This window comes from Acinonyx jubatus, chromosome A2 (genome assembly GCF_027475565.1).
Source record: "Acinonyx jubatus isolate Ajub_Pintada_27869175 chromosome A2, VMU_Ajub_asm_v1.0, whole genome shotgun sequence".
In the NCBI taxonomy this organism is placed as follows: Eukaryota; Metazoa; Chordata; class Mammalia; order Carnivora; family Felidae; genus Acinonyx; species Acinonyx jubatus.
The window spans coordinates 63,935,267-63,963,080 of NC_069383.1; the positions used below are offsets into that span (position 1 = coordinate 63,935,267).

Genomic DNA, 27,814 nt, shown 5'->3' on the forward strand with positions numbered 1-27,814 from the left:
TTTTAACATTTATTCATTTTTGAGATAGAGAGAGAGAGGGAGACACAGAATCTGAAGAAGGCTCCAGGCTCTGAGCTATCAGCACAGAGCCTGACAGACAGCAAAACATTACCTGAGCTGAGGTCGGATGCTTAACCAATTGAGCCACCCAGGCACCCCAAGAGTGCCATCGTTAGTAGGATGTGACAACATTTTGTTTATCCTTCAAAATACAACGAGGAGTTTGATGCAACACAGATTAAAAAGACACTATATATTTTAAAAGAAAAATTTTTTTTTTTTGCTTAGTAAGGCCCTAAGGTTAATTTTTACCAAAATTAACTTCTATACTGCCGTTAGAAAAATCATAATCTTTGGCCATTTTAACTGAAACCACAATTTAAAAAAAAAAGAGAAAGAGAAAATACATTTTATATTTCCTTTGCTGAGTTTTGATATTCTAAATAAAGGATAGTTATAGCTCATATGTGTCAAATTACTGTCAAAGAAACAAACAGAATTTACATAAATGATAATGGTACACACAACCTTAATATTACTTTAGAGAATGGGTAGAAGACACTCAACAAGTAAAAAATACCATAAACTCCCTTAATGAAAATTATATTAACTTTTTTTTACATAACTTGACTTCACTGAATGAAACTTATCAAAGTGAAAACCAGAATTTGTATTAAGATAAAAAGCTGACAGAATATTTCAGTAATTAAAATTCTTCTATTGTTATGGTTTCTGAGGCCAGATAAACTGTAAATGTTTTAAACTGACAAATTTCAGACTAAGAAATAACTTCAAATATACGTAATAAAATATCTAGACTTTCATTAGGAACTTATAAACTGTCTCAATTTAAGTTATTTTCAATATATAATGCCCTTTTTAAGCAGGAAGTTGTCAACGTATTTATCTCCAAAGCCACATCAAAATCAAAGAAGGACTTGAGGCTAATTTGCAAACAACTAGGATATGTATGGAATATCTCTTAACTCACTTACAGTTCTCAGAGTAATTAAGTCACAGAATACTAAAGTTGAAAGATTCCTATCAGATCTTATCTAATCCCGCACATTATATATGAAAATACTGAGCACTAAATAGACAAAAATACGAAACCACTTTCTTTACTAGGTTATCTAGGGACATAAAACAACTCCCCAAACTGTCTTCCAAACTCAAAATGATTTAAAACTACACTGCTAAAAGAAAAATGATAACTTTACAGTGGAGAAACCTGACAAACACTAACTTAACTTGACTGAGCATGGTTAACATAACTAGTCATACATATTGACATGCTATTTCCCCTCATATGATGTACTGAGAAGGGACATCACCTCTAGTCTGTGGTAGCCTCAATCTAATAATGAGGAAATACCAGACAAACCCAAATTGAAGGATAGTCTATAAAATAAATGAATAATACTCTTCAAAAGTGTCAAGGTTTGAAAGGCAAGGAAAGAGTAATAATTGCCACCATCCAGAATACCCATGAATGGGGATTCTGGACCAGAAAAAGGACATTAGTGACAAAACCAGTAAAATTCAAACAAATTCTATAGTTTACTTAAAAGTATTACAATATTAAGATTTGCGTTTGATCCTTGTTCTGTGTTTATATAAGATGTTAACATAAGGAGAAGGTGGGTACTCTCCATAAAATTTTTGCAACTCTTAAAATCTAAACTTGTCTCAACACAAAAGTAAAAACAGATAAGCAAATAAAAAAATCTTTGTTAGGATGATTTAGAAATAAATATGCTTTGGTTTTAAATACTATAAAATTTCTCACCAAAGTAGTATGCAGAGGTAATCAGAGTTACACATAAAGAGGTTTTGGCATTTCCATAATATGAACAACTCATTACAGACTCTATAAAGTAGTGCCTTTAGTAAAAAAATGCTAGTAAAATCATACAGTCATTCAGTGATGTTTCACACGTGAAGTTCACTGTCATGTTTTTCTGATTCATGAAGTTTAACAACCATTAGAACAATATTCAACTAATACAGTAAAATATATGATTTGTGTTTATTATTTCATTTGGTCGTATTTTGGGTAGTAGATGTTCTTATTAATACTAACATGTTATTTTCGTACCTTTAATCAATGCCTTCAAAAATGATGTCTGACTGTTATCTAGAGGAAAAGAGGTATTCTTGCTTAACAAAGAAAATTTCTCCAAAGAAGTTATCATTTGACCTAAGACTGACTTAATAGGGTACAGATGTCAAACCAAAGCAAAAATGTTAGTAAGTCAAAACCTAAAGATCAATCAATTGATCTATTCATTTTTGGTAATCCAATGACAGACCTGATTGTATTGATCAAATAATCTTTACATTTTAGAAGAGTCTGGAATATAGTTTGTTCACTGACTCATATTAAACATTATCTTACAGAGAGGGAGGCAATCCATAAGAGACTCTTAAACACAGAGAACAGACAGGGTTGCTGGAGGAGGGGGTGGGAGTGGGGAATGGACTGGATGGGTGATGGGCACTGAGGAGGGCATTTGTTGGGATGAGCACTGGGTGTGTATGTAAGTGATGAATCATTGGGTTCTACCCCCCACAATCAAAACTACACTGTATATTAACTAACTTCAGTTTAATAAAACTAAAACAAAAACATTGTCTTATAAAGATGGTTTTAACTCTTGAGGTAAATTATATTCCTAGAATAAATTCTATTCCTAGAATCTTATTCCCTTTTTACTCTTACAAAAATTTAATGAGGGGGGCCTGGGTGGCTCAGTTGGTTGAGTGTCCGACTCTTGATTTTGGCTTAGGAAGTGATCTCATCGTTCTTAGGAATGAACTCCATGTCAGGCTCTCTGCTGTCATAGAGCCTGCTTGGGATTCTCTCTCTCCTTCTCTCTCTGTCCCTACCTTGCTTGTGTGTGTGCACGTGTACTCTGTCTCAAAATAAATAAACTTAAAAAAAAAATTAATGAACAGTGACCATGAGTTGGACATTAGGCAAGGTATTGGAAATAACAAAGATGGATAAAAGTTCTTGCTGCCTAGAGCAGTCCATGTTCCAATTTGGTAGACAGGCATGCATATAATTACAATGCAATGGAGAAAGTACATCAGGCATATAAATGTGAAGAGAAGAAAACTGACCATGATAATACATAGAAGAGTTTGCCTTTTTTTAATGATTAATATTCTAGAGAGGTGGGCTATATCATCAAAATAACAAACCTTTCCTCGTGCCCAAAGATTAGTATTGTGAATCTTTAAAACAAATACTTCTCACTGTAACTTACACTATCCTTGTATTAAGGTAAATTCAACATCAAGGGCATCTTTCAGAAATAAAACTATGTTTAGAAAGTGAATCTTAAAAACTTTACTCCCAAGTGAACAGATTAAGTTGCCTCAAATATCTCTATTTCAAGTTGAATACTATTTTCCCCAGAGTGAACCCATTAGTCTTCATAGTTTTATTGGAAATTAACAGCTCATTAGATGTCCAGTAACACATCTTCTATGGCACATTAATTTTTCATGGGTTAAAAACTGATTTTGCTTCAAGAAAAATTAAAAACACTATTTTAGAAAATTCCACACACAAAAATGCTCTAACAGTGGTTTTTCACAATCAGTGTCAAAAATAATAGCCACATTTCCATATCTAGAACTTGTAGATTACTGCTTAGCCACTGTTTTGCCTTTTTTAAGAAAAAGATTTCTAGACAAATGGCACCTTTTACTCTGCATCTGATTTTGTATGCTTAGTTTACTTCTGTCATAAAGGTGTCAGTCAATGAGGAGTTCTCTGACTTTATGCACGAAACTTTCTATTCCTCAGCACTCAGACTGTTCTCCATAACATGTATCACAATGAAAGGATCATTTACTTATTTACATATCATGTGTCGTCTTTCACTAGGGTGTAAGCTCCATGATAGATTTTTTCCCTGTCTTGCTTATTACCACAGTATCCTAAGGAATTAGTGCTATTCCTATCCTACTTTGGCTTCTTAATGAATATTTCTTGACTACATGAATAAATTTACTACTATACAGATGCACAGGAAACAGATAAATAATACTTTTGACTTTTTGTATACATATCAAATACCAAGTATTTACATACATTATATGTAATCTTCACAAATGCCAGGAAAGAGTAAGTATTTTTAATATTTTCATTCCCATTTCTCATTGAGAAAATTGAAGATTGGAGACATTAAGGAACGGCTCTTAGTCACACACTTAAAAATATGACAACCTAGGATTCAAATTCAGCTCTGACTCCAAAGAGTCCTCTTTCCATATACCAAAGGGACAATTACAATTGCCTGTGATCAATACATTTTAAAAGCGCCCCATACATTCTGAAAAATAACTCAATTTTTGCTCACTGGCTACTGACCACATTAATTATTCAGTTTAACAAAAAGATTCTAAGTCTATCTCACAGAAGTGACTGAAAAACAACCTTTAAATCCAAAACAGTTCTATAATTCTCCCTAAAGATAATCTGTAGAAATCTTGATAAACATACTGATTGCCTTTTCACTTTTTCAAATATTATGACAGTATTTAGGATTTGTTGTATGATATTTCCTAAATCTCATGAGGAAATAGAAATAGTTGAGGACAAAAAGGGTATTGGTAAAATGTCACAAGAATCAATTTTTGAGCAACACACAATTCTGCACTACTTTGGGATGACTGCTCTTATGTCTTCAAATAAACTCATGTAAAGATAATTTATTATCAAGGTCCATGGCTTTCTCAATTTTTTACTAATTACTAACACAAAAGCTTACTTTTTGAGAAAATAAAAATAGCCTCTATTTGTAAGAAGAATCATAAGCCTCTAGAGGTAGGACTCCTCTGGGCTCTTGGGAATGCTGAGAGTTTAAACTCAAGGGTCTCAAAAGAAAATCCTGGTACAATATTAAATTGACTCTGACAAAACCCAATGATTAATGAAAAATGAAGTTATACAGTGAAAATATAAAAATGACAAAAGTTAATGATCTCATAGCCACATTATGTGGCAGTCATACTGTGCAATCAAAAATCCATTAAACATTTAAAAGTCCTAATTTTCATAATACAGATGGTTCAGTAATTACCCAGGGAATTTAAATTTATAATTATCCGTTGCAATGAGAGGGTTTTTAAAGAATTATTTTATTTTGCTTATTTTAAAATTACTGTATTTTATCACAGACAGAAAATACATACAGCTCCTTTTTTTCCCATTTTCTTTTAAAATAGAAAATAAAGTATATGGTCTGTAATTCACCACAGATTGAAATGTTTTATTGATAAATTCAATTTCAAAAGAATTATAAAACAGGAATATAACTGAGTAATAGTAGGCATTTGAAACTGTGACACCATTGTGTCCCATCTGACTGTAGGTAGCCTGAAGCAGGGCTTTATTCTGCTGATACAAAGGTAGTAAACCCCAAAATTAATTTGTGTTACATGTTTCACATCACAAGCAGCACAATAATATGTAATATTATGTTGACTTCTGAAAAGCCATATGGAAAACTTGGTAACATTGTTTTTTTAGAAAAATTGTAGGCTTCTAATATACAAAATAAATCTACATAACTTATTTAAACTAAGCTTTACTTAAAATAAAAAGTTAATGATGTGTTTCCTTCTTTCTTTCCTTTAGTTTTTCATTCAGTAATTATTTAATGAATACCTATTATGTGCAATATGTTCAGCATACCTACAGCATACCTCTGTAGAGAGGACAGCAAACACAGCTGATCCCGGTGATCAGGAAATGTATACACTTGAAAGGTAAAGTGTCTTCAATTCAGACCTATGTTCTTTATACCAGACACCTCCAGGTTTCTTCAGGGAATCAAATTATTTTTGTTATAAATGTTGCAAACATAACAGTAATCATAACCGTAACTTATAACACTTAACCTTTCAGTATTCCTTCTCCATCCTTTTCCCCTTTCTTTCCAATACATTGAGTTGGATATTACTTATTCCCTGGTATGGTTTTATATTTTAACATTTTATATGAATGGCATCATATTATATATCTTCTACAGTTTGCAGTTTCTTTTCTTTTTTTTAATTTTATTTAAACCCAAGTTTGTTAACATATAGTGTAATAATGGTTTCAGGAGTAGAATTTAGGGATTTGTCACTTACATATAACACCCAGTGCTCAACACAACAAGTGCCCTCCTTAATACCCATCGCCCATTTAGCCCATCCCCCACACCCCCCCCCCCAGCAACCCTTAGTTTGTTCTCTATATTAAGACTCTTATGGTTTGCCTCCCTGCAGTTTGTTTTCAACATTACATTTTATCAATTTATTTACATTAAACTTTCTTAATATAAATGTTTTTAACTCAAACACTAACTTCATACACTTGAAACATTCCAACTAAGGTCAAGGTGATAACACGCATACCGCTATTATTTAATCTTGTTTTGGAGATATTAGCCAACACTATTAGACAAGAGAAAGACAAAGTATAAAGTTGTAAAAGAGGAAGTAAAACCAACCGTATTTGTGTATACCTAGAAATGTCCAGGGAATCAACTGAAACACCCTTACAAACAATAAGAGAATACAGTGAGGACCTCTTTTGATAATATTAGGAAAATCAACAATAGGTTAAAAAAAACCCAACAGATTATTCAAGACAACTCTAAATTCTGTATCTGCGTTCTTCTAGTTACATCCCTAAATTTTGAGAGGAGAGTGATCAAAACAAGAAAACTGTCCACTATGTGTATTTCCAAGAGGAAATCGATACATAAGCAAGTCACATTTAGAGATAACTCAGGTATGGAGATAAGTTACAACAGATTTCTATGTTTTTTTTCAGAGCACTCTTCTCTACTAAGAGCTGTTAAGATTTTAGAGATAGGAGGTACCTTACTTAGAGGATGGATCATTTGATCTATTCTTTTTTATAATGCTGATAGAAAAGCCATTCTTAGAGTACATAACTGACTTCCCCAGAGTCCCATAGCTAATTAATAGTAAAGTTGGGTTCAGAATTTATGTCTCCTAGGTTGCTGTCTGGAACTGTCTTTCATGATGGATTAATATTGACCGTAATGAAGCAATATGATTTTAAATCAATTGTTGGCAAAAACAGAGATTATACAAAAACACAACAAAAAATGTTGGTGACGTGTGTGTGTGTGTGTGTGTGTGTATGTGTACACATAATCCATGGGTTGAATTTATCTTACACTGAAAAACAAGTATGTGATGTTCTTCCCCAAAACATCTACATGAGTACATGTCTAGGCTTTGGTGTCAGACAAACCTATTTGAATCCTGCTTTGGAACTTACTGTTGATGTGACCTTGGGAAAGGCAGATGACCTCTTAGTTTTGGCTTCCTTGTCTGTAAAATGTAAAAAAATAAAAACCTAGCCTCAAAACCTAACCAGAACAAAAATTATAAGTTTTGTAGGGGGGCCTGGGTGGCTCAGTTAATTAAGCATCCAACTCTTGGTTTTGGCTCAGGTCATGATCTCACAGGTTCATGAGTTTGAGCCCCACATTGGGCTCAGTGCTGACAGAGCAGAGCCTGCTTGGGATTCTCTCTCTATCCCCCTCCCCTGCTTGTGCTCTCTCAAAATAAATAAATACTTAAAAAGGGTAATTTTTGCTTTCTTTTCTATCTACAATCCTAATTTTTCAATACAAATGATAATTGTTAAGAATTAAATTTACAATATAGAATGTTTTCTATTTGTTGGTTACCTACGAATATGTATCTATTATGTGCCAGGTTCTGTTCTAGGAGATGGAGAAACAGCATAACTGTCCTCATGGATCTTAAATTCCAACAGGGAAAGACATAATAATCTGCTAACAAGTTTCAAATTTTGATGTAGCAGAAAGAACACAGGAAAGGGATACAAACTGTGGGAGCACACCTTTTCTTAGACAAAGTAATCAGGAAAATACCTCTACTAAAGAGGTGACATTCAAGCTGAGACCTGAATGATATGAAGGAGCCACTCATATACTAATCTGTGAGAAGATGATGTCCAGGCCTACAGAAGACGGGCAAGGACCTTAGAGTACAAATGCGTTCAGCATGCACATGCACCAGAAAAGTCAGCATATTTGGCACGATATTAAATGTTAGGTACAACTATGTGGGCCATATTGGATATTCTATTTGCAATGAGAAGCCATTGGAGGGTTTAAAAATTTAAGTAATATGATTTGATTTTGAATTCGATGCTTGTTTTGGTTGCAATTTAGAGAAAATAGAGGATAGGTAAAAATGAAAATAGGGACATAGGGCAAAAGGCTACTGCAATAGTCCGTATCAGGAATGAGAGTGTCTTAAAGTATTGTAGTAGTAGTAGGAGTAGAAAGTATAATATGGTTCAGAGTATGTTATGGTTTAGAGTAAGGGCAGGCTGATAGGTAGATATGGAAATCAACAACAACAACAAAAAAGTAATTAGGAATGATTCCTCTGTTGTTGGCACCCAAAAATGGGTAAGTTGGTAAAGACTATGGGAGACATAGTTGTGATGGGAGTGATGAAGAATGAGGACATAAGAATTCTATTTTGGCAGTATTGAGCTTAAGACAGTCTTTAGATATTCAATGCCAATGTCAGCAAATATTTGGACAGATGAATTTAGATCTTGGAAGAAGAATTAAGCACTGGTATTAGAAGTTTTGAAGTCCTCAACATATAGTTATTATAAGACTTTTGCAATCATCTAGGGAACAATACGTAAATAGTGAAGAAAAAGGCCCCAAGGACTAATAAGCCATGTTAATACAACTTAGGTAGAGGTGAAGAATTTAGCTAACAGGACTGAGGAGTTGCCAGTTTTGTATGAAGAAAATTAGGGGACAATATGGGCCACAGAAACCAAGATAAGAACATTTTCAAGAAAGAGGAAATGGCCAATTGATTGCCAAAAGATATTAAGAAGTCAGATAAGATTCAAGCAGAGGTATGACTACTTTGACAAGAAAGAGACTGTAAGTGACCTTACAAGAATCATTTCAGTAGAATGGTAGAGATCAAAGCCCAGTTGAAATAATTTAAAGAGGGGCCAGGACATGTCATGTTGCACTTCATCCTTCCTGTTTAATTTTAAGACTGGAGCTATAGCAGCAATCTTTGAACCATGGTAGAAAGACCAAAAGACTCATGGTAAAATTACTCCTGATAGTTTGGGCTTCTAGCAATACTATTTCTGGGCTTTTAGTCAAGCGTTATTTTTTATATCTTCTATATATTAATCAAACCTTCCTGCAGCATAAAAATCTACCTCCTCTATAAACAATATATGGTATATATATCTCTGTCCTGGTACCCTAGACTTTCAGCTTGAATAAGAAACAAAAAACAAAAAACAAAACAAAAACAAAAACCAAAACTGCAGCACTGGTTTGCAGAGTCCACTGCATGTACTGTCCATAAGAACATCTTTCACCATCTCCTTTTAAGTCTGTATGTCCTAGTCTCAAAATGACCATATGAAGCTGAATATATGTATGAAAGGGAAACTTTCACAAAGCAGAGATCTAGAACTCCTTTAAAAAAATATGCATATATGTTGCTTTATACACTCAACCATAAACAGTCATTTCAGAATGATTTTCTCAACTTCAGTTTAGTGTTCTGAGAATTAACACTACATGACTGTAATCGGGAGGTAATAACTGGAGAAAGGATGAGGTCAAAGTTAGGGTCTCTGAAAGACTGGTAGATATTAAAACATGTTTGTCAAAGAAAATTTAAACAAATGAAGAAATTCTTTTTCAAGGAACTAAAATATTTTCTATCTGATATTTCTCTGGCATTAGTGTCTCAAATGAAGTTTTTGGTTATAACAAAATTTTCTTTCAAAATTAATTTTATAATATTTAAATAAATATAGGAATCCTCATGTTTTCATTATAAAGCACTAGAAACTGTCATAAAACATACTGTCATAAGTCTAGATTTTCCAACAAAACATTTTAAGATAATAGAATTAATTTAATACAGTTAATTAATGATGAAGAATTTAGGCTCAACATATTCAAGAGCTTATTTGCCACTATTAAAATTTTTAAATATGAAATATGATTTTATATTTTCCTAAATTTGCTAATATAACCAGTTTAAAATATGGTAATATATAACATACAGAATAGAATAAAAATAGAAAACCAAAAACTTAAAAGGTTTATAACATTATATGACAATAATTTACTGTTTTTAATCAAACAGGATTATAGTACTGCTCATATATCTAATACATGTTATTTTTCAAATTCATTAGCATATTTCATAATGGTAAAAACAAAGCATGTAATTATTAGAAAAACTGGTCTTTAAATAGTTTGATTAAATTAAGTATATTGCTATAAAATATTATTGCAAAATTGATATGTAACTGTGCTAATTGCTTTAAGACAATAGCAGTGTTAAAGCTGGATAAAATACTTCCATAAATTATAACAAGTGAATCAGCAACTTTATATTATCATAAAAATAATTTGGAAATGCTAAATTCTTTTCTGCCCATAATGAAATTGCCTAAGAGACATTTTGGAGATTTGCTCATTTTCAGTCTATTTAAGTTTATAGCAGTGATAATGATACCATAGTGGTTCTTAAAATAATGTGAATTTTTCAGATATGAAGGTTTATGCACACAAGAACTTTTATTTTCTTCTAGATCCTCAGTGAAACAGCCAGTGGAAATTTTAAAATATAAGAGACAGGGAGAGAAAGAGGGAAAGAAGAAGTGAGAACATATACCTACAGAGAGAGAACGAGAGAGAGAAGTAGAGAGAGGGAGAGGGAGAGAGGGAAAGAACAAGTGAGAACATATGCCTATTATGATACTGGCATCACAGAACACTCCTACCACATTCTAAAAATATCAAGAATATTTGCTGGGACCCAACAAACCAGGTTAGTTCTCTTGCTACTGGCTTTAACAGTACCTTCAGTTATTTTTCCATAGCTTCCTTCTCATTTGTCTATATTCTCTGATAGACTATAAGCAAGCATCAAGAAGACAGGAGCTGTATCCTGTCATGGATGCCATGGTACTAAGCAACTATTACGGGGCCTTATACTTATAAAATGCTCAGTAAATATTTGTTAAATGAAGGCAAGATAAAAAGGTAGAAAGAGATATACTAATATCCTAACAGTGGTTACCTGAGAGGTAGGTTAGGAGTTTTGTTTTCTTTATTCTTTTTTTTTTTTTTTTGCATTTTTTGAATGATCTTAGTAAACATATATTACTTGTATAAGAATATAATAATACATTTAAAAATGTAGCTATTAAAGTAATCTGCCACTTAATTCCTTACTAAACATACCACAGATAAACAGTAATATGAAAAAAGTAATTAAAATGATGCATAGTTATTTATAAAAAATTATGCTAAATGAAGCTTATGTATTTTATTTATTTACAAATTACTGTAGTATACCATCTTCAAAAATTAATTAAGGGCATATTTTAGTATAGAGACTATTCAATAAAATTTTGTTTTTCATTGTTGGAGAAGTGAAGAAATGTAAAGTAAATCTGGATTCTCAAAGCCTGTCAAATATTTCTAACATACGTAAAATCTTTTATACTTCTAATTTTTTAAAAAGTTTATTTATTTTGAGAGAGAGCGAGCAAACGAACAGGGCAGAGAGAGAGGGGTAATCCCAAGCAGGCTGTTCCCTGTCAGCGCAGAGACCCATGTGGAACTTGAATCTGTGAACTGTGAGGTCACGACCTGAGCTGAAATTAAGAGTTGGAGCCCAACACCCTGAGCGACCCAGGTGCCCCTATTTCTAATTTTTAAGTAATGCAACCAAGTAGTGTATAGCTTGTTCCTATCCTAGACAAATACTTAACTACAAAAAGATGAAGCAGTAAATTACAGGGCTACATTTTGTATGAGCAGAAAATACTAGATTTTTCAAACTGGTAACTTTTATGACATTAGCCAACTAGCCATTAAATCATTAATGTCATTTTAATACTGTATGTTTATATAGGATAATAATTTGACTTTGAGAACTTAAAGTATTGTGCTATTAACATAAGAACTACTTTTTTTTTTTACATTGTTTTTTGGTGGTTTTGTATAGTGAACATGTGACTAAAACAAAATCTTACTATTTTTCCCCCTATCAAACATAGTAAGATTTTCTTTAAGCTAGATTTGTGATAATGATAGGTTAAACTTGTCATACTATTTTTAATAAAATACAGCATCCTTACTTTAATATATGGAAGATACATTTTCAAGAAGGAAAATGCTGATGTTATCTTGGTTATAAGCTGGCTGCTGAAATGATTTAGATAGTTTTCTCTTCCATACAATATCAGTGTAAGGCCTTTCTTTTAAATGAGTTATAGTGGCTAGTTCAAACCTATTTTATGTGTATCTCTTAGTTCAGAAAAATGGGAAAACATAAATATTTACTCTATATAGACAGAAAAGACACAAGATATAGATAAAAAATGATCCATTATAGAGCAGTGAATAATTACAATGTGTATCACTGTAAGAATGGAAAAGGGCATCAAGTATTTCCACCAGCTTTAAATTTGAGGATATCTAAGGTTACTGAGAAAATTTTAAATCTGTAATTTTGTGTGTTTGGGATATGTGTTTTTGGTTCACGAATCTACACTGATAATAAATTTAACACTGTTGTCTATAGCACACTTTGCCAAAAAGAGTAAAACTTTGGCTTTAATTGAAAAGCATCTCTAAAAAAACATGCCTAAAAAATCCTAATATAAAAATAAAAAATAATAATCAGTGGTGCTTGTTTTAAGTAAATTCTTCCTTTTACCTCTGATATTTAGATATTGAAAAGGTAGCTACGTAAGTTTTTGTGACAAAAAATGCTCATAGTTTGATAATTTAAGGAAAATATGCTATTTTTTTTCTTTCATGATGCAGTATTTTTTAAATTTTGGAAGACTACACGGTAAGGAGAAGGAAGTATCAATTAGGAACAGCAATATCACTAATAAAGCGATCAGTATAAAATTTATAGGTACTAGAAACAGTTTCAAACTACATTTAAAAATGAGACACAAAAATACCTGTTATCAGTCACATACTACATTGATGCAAAATGCTGTTAATTTCAAATAAAATCTGTACACAGATTAAACCTTTTTGTAGGAACCATATATCCAATTAAGCTCTTGATGATCAAGACTATTATATACCACAATGCAAGAAAAAATTTTAAATATTTTATATCAAAATGGGAAAATATTTGTCTACATATGCCAAACAATAAGCCCAATTAGATAATCATGGAAATGATACGATATTTGGGAAATATGTAGACACTGTAAGAGATTTAGTCACAAATGTACACAATGGAACACTGAATATCAGTACTATATATGGCAAAGACCAATGGACTTGGAGACATAAAGTCTAAAGTCCTTAGCTGGGCCCTGCTATTTATTATGGGTCTTTTTTTTAATATTTATTTATTATTTTTGAGAGAGAGAGAGAGAGAGGGAGGGAGAGACAAGGGGGCAGATAGAGGATCAGAAGCTGGCTCTGTGCTGACAGCACAGAGCCTGACACTGGGCTTGAACTCAAGAACTACGAGATCATGACCTGAGCCCAAGTTGGATATTCAACTGACTGAGCCACTCCACCTGCCCCAATTACGGGTCTCTGACAATTCATTCACAAATCTTCTTGGAACTCCAGATTCTTCAATACAGAGATAACCTTGAGGGGGATGAGGTCTAAGAACATTTGACCAGTTGATCTGCAAAGTGAATTCTAGATTTAAATTCAAAGATTCCACCTATTCTAAATGAATAAGAAGTATAGTATGAATAGAACTCCTCATGAAACTGGTATTTTCCTCAAATAACCTTGAGGAACCATTTCTTTCCCTGGGTAAATGCTTTATAATTCTAACCAACTCAATTTTTAAGGCAGACATTACTTATTTGGAGCACATTTATAGTATCTATTGACCTGCTACTAGCAATAATTCAGTATCATATGAAATGTAAGAATAATAGCTTAAATTAAAACTTGAGATGCTTCAAAAATATAGTATTCATGTGATCCTCTGTTGAAAATATGAAATAGTACTATGCTGTAATTCTATATTAATCCAGAAAAAAAGAGCCTATAACCAGATTTATATACGATACCATTGTTCTCAAAGAATCTTTTTGACAGTAACAATTATATAAAGAGCTACTGTAAGTTTTTTGGCATTCTATTCTTTGAGTTATGAAAAATCAAACATGAAACAAAATAGCATGGCTTTGCTCACAAGTCAGGATAAACATAAGATTAGCAACAAAAGTATTAACTATATATCATCATGATTATTATTACTATAATTGTATTAGTACATTACATCATATCCTATGGAAAATTTTACTCAACTCCCATCAATTCTAGAAACACTTACTATACCTTTTGTATACCTACTATAGCTTTTTGTATTGATAATTATCACGATGATGTGTATTACCATTTATAGAGGATTTAATGGGCCAAGAATTGTGCTATGCATGCTACATAGGCTATTCTCTGATCTTCAAAACAAGCTTATACAGTATTATCTTTATGTTATCAATGATGACATTGAAACTCAGAAGGGTTAAGGAATTTGTGCAGAGCATCACAACTACCAAATGGAGGAGGAGATATTCAAATCCAGGTATGACTGACCATAAACCTCATGTTCCTCAGGCATGTTTCACTTAATTTCAATCTTATAGAAATAGACATATAAAGAAAGAGGTTACCTTATGGATAATAAACATAACACAAAACATACTGGCTTTTGACATTTACATGAAAAGACTGACCATACATCAAAGATGTTTCCCAGGAATTAAACATTTCTTAATGTCAGTAAGTAGTTGGGAACAATTTCAGATAAGGCCAAACTTTGCAACCTACTGCCATTCTATTGGCATGAAGCCAATCATTAAATCATAAAGGATATAAATTTCAATCCTAAGACTCTTTCAAATCCTATCATTTGAAGCTTTTTGCCTGAACTTCTAGTTTCTTTAAATATTTCTATGTAAGATATTCTGCAGTTTGTTTATCATATGGTGAGAAAAAAATTTATAAATTTAAAGCTCATCACTGCTGAACAATGAGAACATGAAAGCTTTAAAGAAATGTTATACAAAATTTGGATTGTAAGTAAAATGTTACTTCCACCTAGCTTATATTTGCTTCATCTGTATTCATATGCCTAGACATGTAACAAAAAAATACTGACCTATGTATCACTCCAAATGTGCTAGAACAGCAAGCATGTTCTAGTCTACACAAAATGTGGATTTAGTGACTTCTGAACAATTTGGCTTTAACAGTAAAATTTAATAGAAAAAAATAAGATAGGGTACATCATCTATAATAAGGACAAGAAAGGCAAGTTTTGAGTGTCGAGTGTATATATACATAGAGAGTGTGTGTACAAAGGGACTTGGAAAAGGCTCTGCAAGGGCTCAGTGTGTAAGGATATGTGTAGAATGTGTCAGAATGTCTGTAAGGATGTATATAGGGGTATAAAAAGGTTGGTGTACAGAGACATGTGCAGAATCACATATAAAAAAATGTGTGTAGGGACATACACAGGGATTTGTGTAGAATAATATGTAGAAATGGGTAAAGACTTGTGGCTCTGCAAATAACTGGCATCAGAAGCCAGCTCATCCCCGCACTCAGGAATCCAGAAGTCAATGCCTTATTATATGAACTTGATTATAATGATGTCTTAGTACATTATTTGTAAGAGTACATCATATCCTATGGAAAATTTTACTTAACTCTTATCAATTCTAAGAACATTTACTATATTTTGTATTCCTACTATAACTTTTAGTACCTTAAAAGATACACCAAAAGTTACTATTTGACTTTTTCATTTTTTGTAATTTATTTTTCATTTCTTTCAGAAACAAAGCTAAATGCTTGGTATACTCCATACATTTGCCTTTTAACATTTTAAATCACTTATACTTTAGGGTTAATGTAAAATACATTCTTCATTTAAACATAATACAACTTTGTAAAATGCTTTATTTCAAATTAAAGGCTGATGATTTCTGTTTGTCTACTTTCCTCTCAATATGAAGTTCATAAGAATGGACAATTAGTTAACTTGATCATGCTTTTACCTAGGTCAATACATAAAGCTACTCAAATAGAGAACAGAGTTTCTAAAATGAATCTTCCTATATGCAAATGCTACTAAGTCGTGTTAATACCCTCCAAATGTTAGAAGAACCAGGTATACATTGAAATAAACACAATGACTTAGAAGGTTAAATATAGATAAATGTCTTATTTGTAGTAACAGAAACTATACAAATTAAATGTTTTCTCTTAATAGGTCACTTGTAAATAAGTCTGTAAATTTTTAAATTAGTTCTGTGCTAGGCATAATTTTTGCTTAAAATTACTTTGAACCCAACTTCTTTTTATTGTTAATTTCAGTGGGACTGGAAGAACATATCTAAAAAGCAGTCTGCTTATAAAATAAAATGTTCTTACATAAATGTTGTAAATATGAAAATAGTTGTTTTTTGTTTTTTTTCTTTGCAGGCAGTTCTAGTCCCTGAGATTTCTGTGGTGAGAATATCTCCAAAGTCTTTGTTTTAATAGATTGTAAGAACTCATACAGGGAAAAAATAAAATATTTGCTCTAAAAAGAACATCCTTCTAGAGCTATAAAAATGAGAAAAATACAACAACCATATGTTTCCATTTGGTTACATTATTTGGGTTTTAAAATCACCTGTTACAAAGGCTCCAAAATCACTTAAAAATTTGGAATGCTATTTTTAAAAATAAATTTGTATATTATATGGTTGAAGTCAAGGAGTTTTAAAATTTAGTGACTTTGAACCAAATAAGAATGGAGGTAAATAAATAAAAAAGAAGTATGTCTTCAAGCCATACACAATAACAATAAAAAATATACAATTCTCAGTCTTAGTGTGCTTGTCTCCTAGAATCTGTTTTTCTGAAAATAATTATTGGAAATATAGACATGAGGTATGTTTTAGAAATTAAAATATTATTAGTGTAAAATATATATGATTTATATGGTAAAACGTTTGTCATTGTTGTACTTCATTCTGCCAAGTATTTGCTTGCTTGGCTCCATGAAACAATAGTATCATATACCTTGGACTTTATTTTTTAATTTTTTCATATACCTGGGACTTTTAAAGGAGAGTAATAGGTCTTTAGTCTTTCAATTTACATGCCTGTTTCCCAATGAGATAGAATTACTCAGAGGAAGAATTCTATTTGGCTCCCATTTTTTTTTTCAACTTTTATTTACTTTTGGGACAGAGAGAGACAGAGCATGAACGGGGGAGGGGCAGAGAGAGAGGGAGACACAGAATCGGAAACAGGCTCCAGGCTCTGAGCCATCAGCCCAGAGCCCGACGCGGGGCTCGAACTCCCGGACCGCGAGATCGTGACCTGGCTGAAGTCGGACGATTAACCGACTGCGCCACCCAGGCGCCCCTAGCTCCCATTTTTAAGTAATTATTAGACAAAATGTCTTACTCTTTTTTGAATCTTCATAGTATAGTAGTGGCCAGGATAAAGGCATTAATGTATGTGAATAAGTAGACTCATAAATCAAACCCTAGAATTATAGAAGACAAAAATAGGCATACAAACCAGAAGGGCCATAGTAAAACAAAGGTCAGATCATTTGAAAGACTTCAAATAGTAACACACAAAAAATGTTACAAAGGAATCCTACTGAAAATTAGATTTATTAAGACTTATGTTTCACTCTCTACATAGATATTTACAATTCTGTCTCCAACAATCACAAAGTGATCTAGTACTTTATGGATATTTATGGGTTATGATCTCAAAATATGTTTCAAATAAAACTGATTATAATGACTGATGTCACAAATAGATCTATTTACTTCTTAATTTAGCAACATACACCGTGTGTAGGTCACAAAACTGACTTTATGAAAAATATTTTTTTAAATATTTATTTATTTTGAGAGAGAGAGAGAGAGAGAGAGAGAGAGAGAGAGAGAGAGAGAGAAAGAGAGAAAGACTGCGTAGGGAAGGGCAGAGACAGAGAATCCCAAGCAAGCTCCTATGCTGTCAGCACAGAGCCCCATGCTAGGCTCTGTCTCGTTAACTGTGACATCATGACCTAAGCTGAGATCCGTAGTCTGACACTTAGGGCTGCCTGGGTGGCTCAGCTGGTTAAGTGTCAGACTCTGGATTTCGGCTCAGGTCATGATCTTGCCCCACGTCTGTCCAGCTCCATGCTGAGCCATGGAACCTGCTTGGGATTCTGTCTTTCTCCCTCTCTCTACGCCTCCCCTCTTGCTTGCTCTCAAAATAAGTAAGTAAACATTAAAAAAAAACTTTATTAAAAAAAAAGGTTTGACACTTAACCAACTGGAACACTCCGCTACCCCTTAATGCTTATTATGGAATATTAAGGAAAAGAGCAACGTAAAAGTTGTTTATGCTAGTGTTTCTCAACCCTTTGTTATTAGCATCCCCCAAAGAGTTTTCTTAGAAATTTTTTTCATAAGTAGGGGCACCTGGGTGGCTCAGTCGGTTAAGTATCTGACTTCGGCTCAGGTCAAGATCTCATGGTCTGCGAGTTCGAGCCCCATGTTGGGCTCTGTGCTGTCAGTTCAGAGCCTAGAGCCTGCATCAGATTCTGTGTCTCCCTCTCTCTGTGCCCCTCCCCCCTCTTTGTCCCTCCCCTACTCACGCTATGTCTGTCTCTCAAAAAATGAATAAATGTTAAAAAAATTTTTTTTAAGAAATTTTTTTCATAAGTGCCTCCCATGAAATTTTAATGCCACAGATATATTGCATATCTGTGTACGTGCTGTTTGTATAGCTGTACTTTATATAATAAAAGGGAGTTAAGCTTTATGCTTAAAAAGAGCTTAACTCTTTAAGGTTATGAACGACTAAATATAAATGTTTATAATTTTATAATGTAACAAATTTAAAATTAAAAGCTATTAATATGTAACTTAACTGTGTAACTACAATTGCTGAGTAATCTTAATTTATATAAATTAGGTCAAAATAATCCAATTAAAAAATGGGCAGAGGACCTGATTAGACATTTTTCCGAAGAAGACTTAACAGATGACCAACAGATTCATGAAAGATTCTCAACATCACTGATCATTAGAGAAATGCAAATCAAAATCACAATGAGATATCACCTTATACCTGTCAGAATGGTTGCAATCAAAAAGACAAGTGTTGACAAAGATAAGGAGAAAATTGAACCCTAGTGTGCTGTTGGTATGAATGTAAATTGGTATAGTCACTGTTGGAAACAGTTTGGAAGTTCCTCAAAAAACTAAAACCAGAATTTTTAAATTTACCCAAAGAAAATAAAAACACTAATAAACTATGTTTACTGCAGCATTATTTACAATAGCCAAGATATGGAAGCAACTTAGGTGTCCATCCACAGATGAATGGATATGGAAGATGTGATATGCACACATACCCAAAATGGAATTTTACTAGCAATAAAAGAGGAGGAGATCTTGCCATTTGCAACAACAGGGATAGAGCAGTGAGTACAATGCTAAGTGAAATAAGTCAGACCTAGAAAGACAAATACCATATAATTTCACTCATGTGGAATCTAAAAAACACAAATGAATAAACAAGAAGCAGAACCAGACCTATAAATACTGAAAAAAACTGATGGTTGCCAGAGGGGAGGGGAATTGGGGGATGAGCAAAATGGGCAAAAAGGGAGTGAGAGATACAGGCTTCCTCTGTAATGTATAAATTACAGGAATAAAAAGCATAGCATAAGGAATACTGTCAATGATACTGTTATAGAATTGTGTGGTGCCAGAGGCAGCTACACCTGTGGTGAGCAAAATGTAAACTATACTGTTGTCCAATCATGATGTACACCTGAAACTAATGTACCACTGTGTGTCTACTATACTTAAATCATAAAATAACATTACAAAATTTAAAAATTATAATGTCAAGTTACATGTAACATAAACATGTAAGAATAACAGTGCAAAACTTAAATCATTCAAACTATTACATTTCTAGTAAAAGTAACTGAAAAATTAAGTAAGTCTTAAAATTTTAGTGAACTTTAGGTTTTGCTTGATAAGAGAAAATAGCTGCTAAATAATCATTCATATATTGTCAGTATTTTCTAATTTCAGGAACTGAAATAATTAATGATGGATTAAATAATGTTTATAATAGTAAATAACAAATCTTTTTATTCTTAAAGCCTAAGTTATAAACAGCATCCACAAGATGGCCAATAACAGCCAGCAGGCAAATGTGAAATAACTTCAAGATAAAGCAATTGATGAAATGTCATATGATCACAACCATTTGTTTGTCACTGTTTTATAGCACTGATCATTATACATTTTTGTGTATTCTTCGTGATCTCAATGATAGTATTTCTTGTGCGATACCCAAGAAAACCTGAGACAAATTAAATACTAAAAATAAGATTTTATCAGAAAAGGTTCAGCGATAGAGGTCACAAACCCTCTTTGGTTTTTACTCCTGTGAGAACCAATTTTTGTCCCCTTGGAGCAACTCTGCCCTCAGAATGCATGGCATATGTTACGTTATGTTAGGATCTTTAAAAATACACATAGAAAAAAATAACAATGCTAGCAATGGCTATTCCCTAACTGGTTTCTATTTTCATATTTATATATTATTCCGTAATAAGCATGTACCTCTTTGTAATTTTCAAAAGAGTAATTAAATAATTATGGCCATGTTTACTATGGGCATAATTAGATTAACCACAATCTTTTTCGTCTTAATACCTCACAAAATAGCTAGACAAGTTGCACTGGAGAAATTACAGGGGCGCCTGAGTAGCTTAGTTAGTTGAGCTTACAATGTCAGCTAAGGTCCTGATCTCATGGTTCCGTGGGATCCAGCCCTGCGATGGATTCTGTGCTGTTAGCACAGAAACTGCTTGGGATTTTCTGTCTGCCTCTCTCTGCCCATTCCCTGTGTGCTGCTACTCACAATCTTTCTCTCAAAATAAACAAACATTAAAAAAAAAGAAATTACAGAATATGAGAATACGGTCTCATATACGTAAATTATGTTTATATATGTTTATTGATATTTTCAGCTGAGATATCCAAAACATTTGCAATGGACTAAGTTGATACACAGGGTTAAGAATGGTAAATGCCCTTCTCAGTTTCAACATTTTCTAGGATTCTATAATAATAGCGTATGGCCAAAAATATGCCCATCCTCCACTGTCCTTTTTTTTTTTTTTTAAAGACAAGAAAGCTGTAACTGATGTGGGGAACAAAGGCAGAGAAATGTAGATAAAATTAAATTTTGATATAACGTGCAGCCCACTGACAAATACTTGAGGCTGGCAGAGTGTAACACTCCTCCAGGAACTTGCAACTGTCTTAATGTTAATGCTTTACTAGAGGCAAAAACAACTTTAGCGTGACAGTAGCTGGGCCTCCAAGGTTCTGTGAGTCTTCTTTAGCGTATGAAAGTCCTTTCGGAAATGTCCATTACCTTCACCTCCCCCAACACCCAAGTATATAATCAGTCACTCCTCACAATCCCAGGGCAGCTCTTTCTGCCCACTGGTCCTGTCCTGGTGCTTTAATAAAACCGCCTTTTCACACGGAAGACATCTCAATTCTTTCTTGGCTGTGGGCTCTGAACCTCAACACTTCAAACCACATCAATAACTATGTAAAGCATTTAAATATAAAAAAGGAAAATGTAATCCATTTTTTATTCATGAATGCTGACTTGAAATTTCTGAAAATTTGGTTTCATTCAGAGTATAGAATACTTTACTATGGTAGTTATGTTATTTGTGGGTCAAAAAGGATAAATACACTCCAATAGATAAAAACAGCCCACAAAGGCAAAAAGCCTACTGATTTTTTCAGCCCAAATAAAACTGAAGAGTTCTAATTCCTTTCCCCTTGCATCTTGAAAAAGACTGAATTAAATGCTAACAGACACAACTATTCAGCAGCAGCACTGCCAACGTGGCATGATTTGGCACGGTGGAAGTCAGAGCAGCTGCTAACTGCACCCAGCCTCGCCAACCTTAATACATATGTGATGAAAAATGAAGGACTTTAAAATACAAGAAATGCAAATAGAACTGATTTTACAAAGACAGGACAAGAATTTAGGTCTGAAATGAGATGATGAAAAATTTAAACTGTTGTCAACAATGCTAACCTATGTGAAGCAAAGCTTACCAATTATTTCTGCCATTCCCCTCCCACCTCTGTTTTTTAATTCCAGTTGACTTTAATAAGACAAGTCTGAATGTATCATAAGTTAATTCTTTATCAGTTTTCATATATCATCCTTTACCTTGGTCGGCCAGCTAAAAATTATGCAAGCTATAAATTAGCTTTAAACAAGCTCTGAATCAGGTTTGAACTGGTTTTCGAATTAAAGAGCCTTCAGTATATTACAAGGTGCTGTCATTTTATTACCTCAATCAATTCTGTGTGGCCTGAGGTGGAAGGAAATGAATGCTGTCTTCATTTGCAATGGGTTTATCTCTTACAGCAGGCTCTGGAAACACAACCACAGCAATGAATTGAAAGCTAAAGTTACATTTGACATTAGCAATGCAGGAAACTGCTCCTTAACAAAGTTGGAGTTGCAATGGGAAAAAAAAAAAAAAGCCATTTCTTTACCATGAAAAATACACAAAAAAATTAACCCTTGCTTAAAATTAAATTTTTAAGGAGTATTTAAAAAATTATAGTTCTATTAAAATAATTTTAGATGACCCTCAAATGAAAAAAGTGAAAACAATGGATGTGTTCTCAGTGTTTTGTAAGTAACAGACATAAAATATATATACACTTCATCTTTTTTTTTTTTTTTTTTTTAGGCAGGGAGAGTGGTAGGAGAGGCAGGGAGAATCCCAAGCAGAATCCACGCTCAACACAAAGCTGGAAAGGGGGCCTGATCCCATGATCATGAGATCATGACCCCAACCGAAGTCAAGAGTCAATGCTCAACCAACTGACCCACCCAGGCACCCTTTCATCTTTATCTTATTAAAACCATTTCATTTCTTTTTCTTGTGAACATTCAACTGAATGGAAAAGTGAATTAGATACAGGTCAGGCTCATCGACACTATAACCAAACTCTAAAGCACAGATAAAATAGCCCCACACCAAAGCTCCAGTGAGTAAGTATTATTTATTATGGTCTCCATTTTAAAATGAAGAAATGAGGCAGAGATTAAGTCATTCACCGAAGTTTACCCAGTTACCTAGATTGTATGATTTTGAGTGTATTCCTGAAGGAGACTATTTGACTAAGATTATAGGAACCCTGAGAACATTGAAGAGACTACTTTCTCAGGAAATATTGTACCAGAAGAAGTAATGAGGGGCACTGATGACAGAAGGAATAAAACCAAGTTTATAGGCCTTAGAAGGGTATGTCAAGTAAAGAAAGAGGTGGGTTCCAGTGCCTGCAAAGATAAAAGGATATTATGTGTAAGTATGCTTAGAACACACATATATATGCAAGAAGACTTTTATTCTTTTGACAAAGTTTATTTAAAAAAGAGACTTATGGGGCGCCTGGGTGGCTCAGTCAGTTAAGCATCTGCCTTTGGCTTAGGGCATGATCTCACAGTTTGTGGGTTCGAGCCCTGCATCAGGCTCTCTGCTGTCAGCATAGAGCTTGCTTTGGATCCTCTGTCTCCCTCTGTCTCTGCCATATGTGTAAGGGTCTATTTCTGGACTGTCGATTGTGTTGCACTGATCTATATGTCTGCTCTTTTGCTAATATTACATTGTCTTTTTTAAAATATACCACATTATCTTGATTACTGTTGCTTTAGAATAAGTCTTGAAGTCACAGAGTTTCAGTACTTCAGCTATGCTCTTCTCATATATGTTATATGATTCCAACTATATGACATGTGGAACAGGCAAAACTATGGAAACAGGAAAAAGATCTATGGTTGCCACAGGTTTGAGGGAAGGGATGGAGGGGTAAATAGGTGGAGCACAAGAGATTGTTTTGGACAGTCTATTCTGAATGATCCTGTACAGGTGGATATATGTTATCATAAATTTTTCAAAACCTATGAAATATACAATACAGTGAATCCTAATATAAATTGTGGACTTCAAATAGTGCCTCATTAATTTGTAACAAAATGTACCGCAGTAATGCAAGATGTTAATACGAGAACAAGAATGAGGGGGCATATGGAAACTCTCTATACTTGCCACTCAGTTCCTGTAAGCTTAAAACTGCCCCCGCTCAAATTTTTATTAAAAAAAAAGGTGTTTTTTAAACATTAGTTAACTATTACTACACTTTTCAAACTTTTATACAGTTACCCCCATAGAAACTATACATTTTTTTTCTCCATGGATTCCCCTATGTTGCTTCAAATACCAGAAAGGCCTTTTAAGTATGGTAGCATATAGCAGCATTATACTTCTTTGGTTTGGTTTTTCTTTTTTTTTAATTTATTTATTTAGAGAGAGAGAGAGAGAGACAGTGCGAATGGGGGTGGGGAAGAAAGAAAGGAAGAGAGAGAATCCCAAGCAAGCTCCATGCTGCCAGCAAAGGGCCTGTGAACTCATGAAACCACAAGATCATGACCTGAGACAAAACCAAGAGTTGGACACTTTACCGACTGAGCCACCCAGGTGCCATCTTTTTTTTAAAAGTTTATTTATTTTGAGAGAGGGAGGGAGGGAGGGAGGGAGGGAGGGTGAAAGAAAGAGAAAGAACAAGTTCGGGGGGGGGGGGGGGAGGGACAGAGAGGGAGAATCCCAACCAGGCTCTGCACTGTCAGCACAGAGTCTGATGCAGGGGGCTTGAACTCATGAACCATGAGATCATGACCTGAGCCAAAATCAAGAGTCAGATGCTTAACCAACTGAGCCACCTAGGAGCCCCCAACTTCCCTGGCATCTTAAAGGTAGGTTTAACTATGTAATTTATGAAATGTAAGCTGGAGTGATATGTGTGTAAGTTTCCAAACATAATTTTAAAAAGCCATTCTGCAATTTGCCATATTTCCTGCTATAGTACCAGGGACTACCTATGTTGAAATAAAACTGCCTTCAGCTTCGGTCCCCAAGTTACTAGGATGTGCAGCATCACTCTGCCAATCTGTATTGATATGTTATTTTGCATGAGAATTCAACTTGTGTTAATCCAGTAAAATTTTGAGATTTTGGGGTTTGTGTTGCATAACTTAGCCTATCCTCACTTACATTCCTATCAAATGCTACCTAGTTTTCATAATTACATTCAAATGATGCATTATCCACCCAAAGGGCCAGATTCATGCCTTATTATCTTAGTATATGTCAAGTACCTAGTGCAGTATGTGGTATACCTTTGAATACAATACAGATTTCATTCAATAACATAAGGTTACTCTTGCAGACATATTGGTAGGGCTATGATGAGAAAGAAAATACCTTTATAAATAAGACTGTTTCTTCTCAATTTATGTACAAAAAATATGAAATATAGCTATTTTTTAAGATTAATTTTACCCTCTTAGACAATGCCAATGTTCTTCGTTCTGGAGAAAACAATTTCTTTTTAATTTAAAACTGTATCTCTACTTCAAAGAAATTTACTATAATCAACAGGTACTTGTAGATATTAGCAGAAATGCTGAGTGAACTAGACAGGGATAGAAGCTATTCTGAAAAAAGATATTATCTTAAAGTTGCTGAACAGATATTTTCTTATGTCTTTTACTCTTGGTCTTTTATACATATTTGGGTCATGGCTGGCAGAAATTTACATTTTCAGACAGCGTTTGTTGTTTCAACAAATAGCCTTGAGCATGTAAGGCAAAAAAACAGAATCTGAACTATTTCCATTGTCATTCAACAAAAGAAAAGTTTAGAAAGTAATTTTAGTAACAACTAATAGGAAATAAGCTAGCAGTGAAGGACCACTAGAAACAATTTTAAATCTATCTTAGAGAAAATTATGTGTAACACTGAAACTCCCAGTCTTCAAGAAAGTATGAAAGAAATATTCTGTTCCATTCGCATTTGTAATCTAGCTCGTAAAAAGAACCTCCACATAAAAAGATGAATAAGAATGCAAAGAAACCTCTACTGAATGCCAAATGAATAGTCTAGCAAAGAAATGAAAAAGAAATCAGTCTGGTCCTAAAGACTGTAGAGAAACTAGGACTTAAGCTGAAAGAGAGCTATCTGTAATATTAGTGTGGAGGCAGATTACAGATAGCCTTGGAAGTCACGGTTAAACCCTGATGTCTGCCCTACAGTATGGACAATGGAGAACTCCTTCCTTGAGTGTTTTTATCCTGGAAGGACAAGTGAAAAATAATCTTTCAAAAAGACTGATTTGGAAAAAGTGTGTATAATGGCTTACTGAGAATAGAAAACCAGATTTTGAAGGGAAGGATGATTTCTGGAAGAACAAAAACAAACATTTTTTTTTTCTCCTGAGACAGGAAATAAGAGACTGAGGTAGAGAGTAATGAAAATTGAATTAGGAAAAGTATGAAAGACTATTTCTCAAGTTGAGAGGGGAGAAGATGTGGATACAGGCCCTTTTCCTCAATGCAGTTAAGAGATAGAGTCCTCTTGAAAAAATGAGGATGCTGGGAATGAAACAGACTTGAGATATGTGGCAAAGATTTGAAATAGCTGCCACAAGAAATCTGATAAGGAGCTCACAAAAGACAGCAATGAGATGTGGTTTAATGTAGGAGGCATAAATTTGTAGTGAATCTAGATTCCCAAGTTCTTCCAGTTATTTCTGGCCAGAACAAAAAGACAGTTAAGATGAAACAATACAATGGATCCAGAGGGGCTCCTGGGTGCCTCAGTCAAATATCTTACTTCGGCTCAGGTCATGATCTCACAGTTCAGGGGTTTGAGCTCTGTACTGGGCTCTGCACTGACACTGCGGATCCTGCTAAGCATTTTCTCTCCCTCTCTCTCTGTCCCTCTCCCGGCTCACTCTCTCTCTCTTTCAAAATAAATAAATAAACTTAAAACCAAAACAAAACAGAACAATGGATTCAGAGAGAGCTGGGGAATTATAATAGAGGGCTCTAATGTTTTTTCTAAAGTATACATTAAATGCCAAAAAACAGGTTTCATTTTTTTTAATATATATATATTTTTATTTTTGAGAGAGTGCAAGCTGGGGAGGGATAGAGAGGAGGGACAGAGGATCTGAAGCGGGCTCTGCACTGACAGCAGCGAGCCCGATGTGGGGCTTTAACTCATAAACCGTGAGATCATGACCTGAGCTGAAGTCAGATGCTCAACCAACTGAACCACCCACGTGCCCCCAAAAATTGTTTTAAAAAGAGAGGGATAAAATCAAAAGGAAGAGGAGGGCCTAGGGACCTTGAAGAGCTGAGGAACTGGTAGAGAGTATGTGAAGAAGTGACAAAAACTAAAAAAAAAAACAAAAAAAACAAAAAAAACACCTTGATTTGAGTCATGGTGACAGGGTATTTGACATACTTACATTAAAGGATTCATGGCTTGGGTGAAATCTGCTCTCTCTGTATATCATAAGTGGTCTGAAATTTCATTTTTTAAAGATATGCACTGATAAAATACTTCAGAAAATATTTACTTCAAAGCCTCACACACAAAAAAATTGGTCTGACAATTCATTAGAGAAGCCTGAAGACAGTAAAGGTGAGATAAGAAAGAAAGTATTTCTTTAGAAGAGATGTTTTAAAGGGAGTCCCTCTATGAGAGGAATTTTTTTTTTTTAATTTTTTTTCCAACGTTTATT

General features: G+C 33.8%; 1 protein-coding gene across 3 annotated transcripts in view; it reads right to left on the minus strand.

Moving 5' to 3' along the window:
- Nucleotides 1-27,814, minus strand: part of PHF14 (PHD finger protein 14) — a 207,371-nt gene that overhangs the window by 13,069 nt on the left and 166,488 nt on the right. Inside the window, exon 18 of one of the 3 annotated variants that reach the window (XR_008296827.1) lies at nucleotides 22,508-22,589. The exons of the other annotated variants lie outside the window; for them this stretch is intronic. The gene's annotated coding sequence lies outside the window, so the exon portion shown is untranslated. The remainder of the gene's footprint in view (nucleotides 1-22,507; nucleotides 22,590-27,814) is intronic. 3 annotated transcript variants of the gene reach the window in all.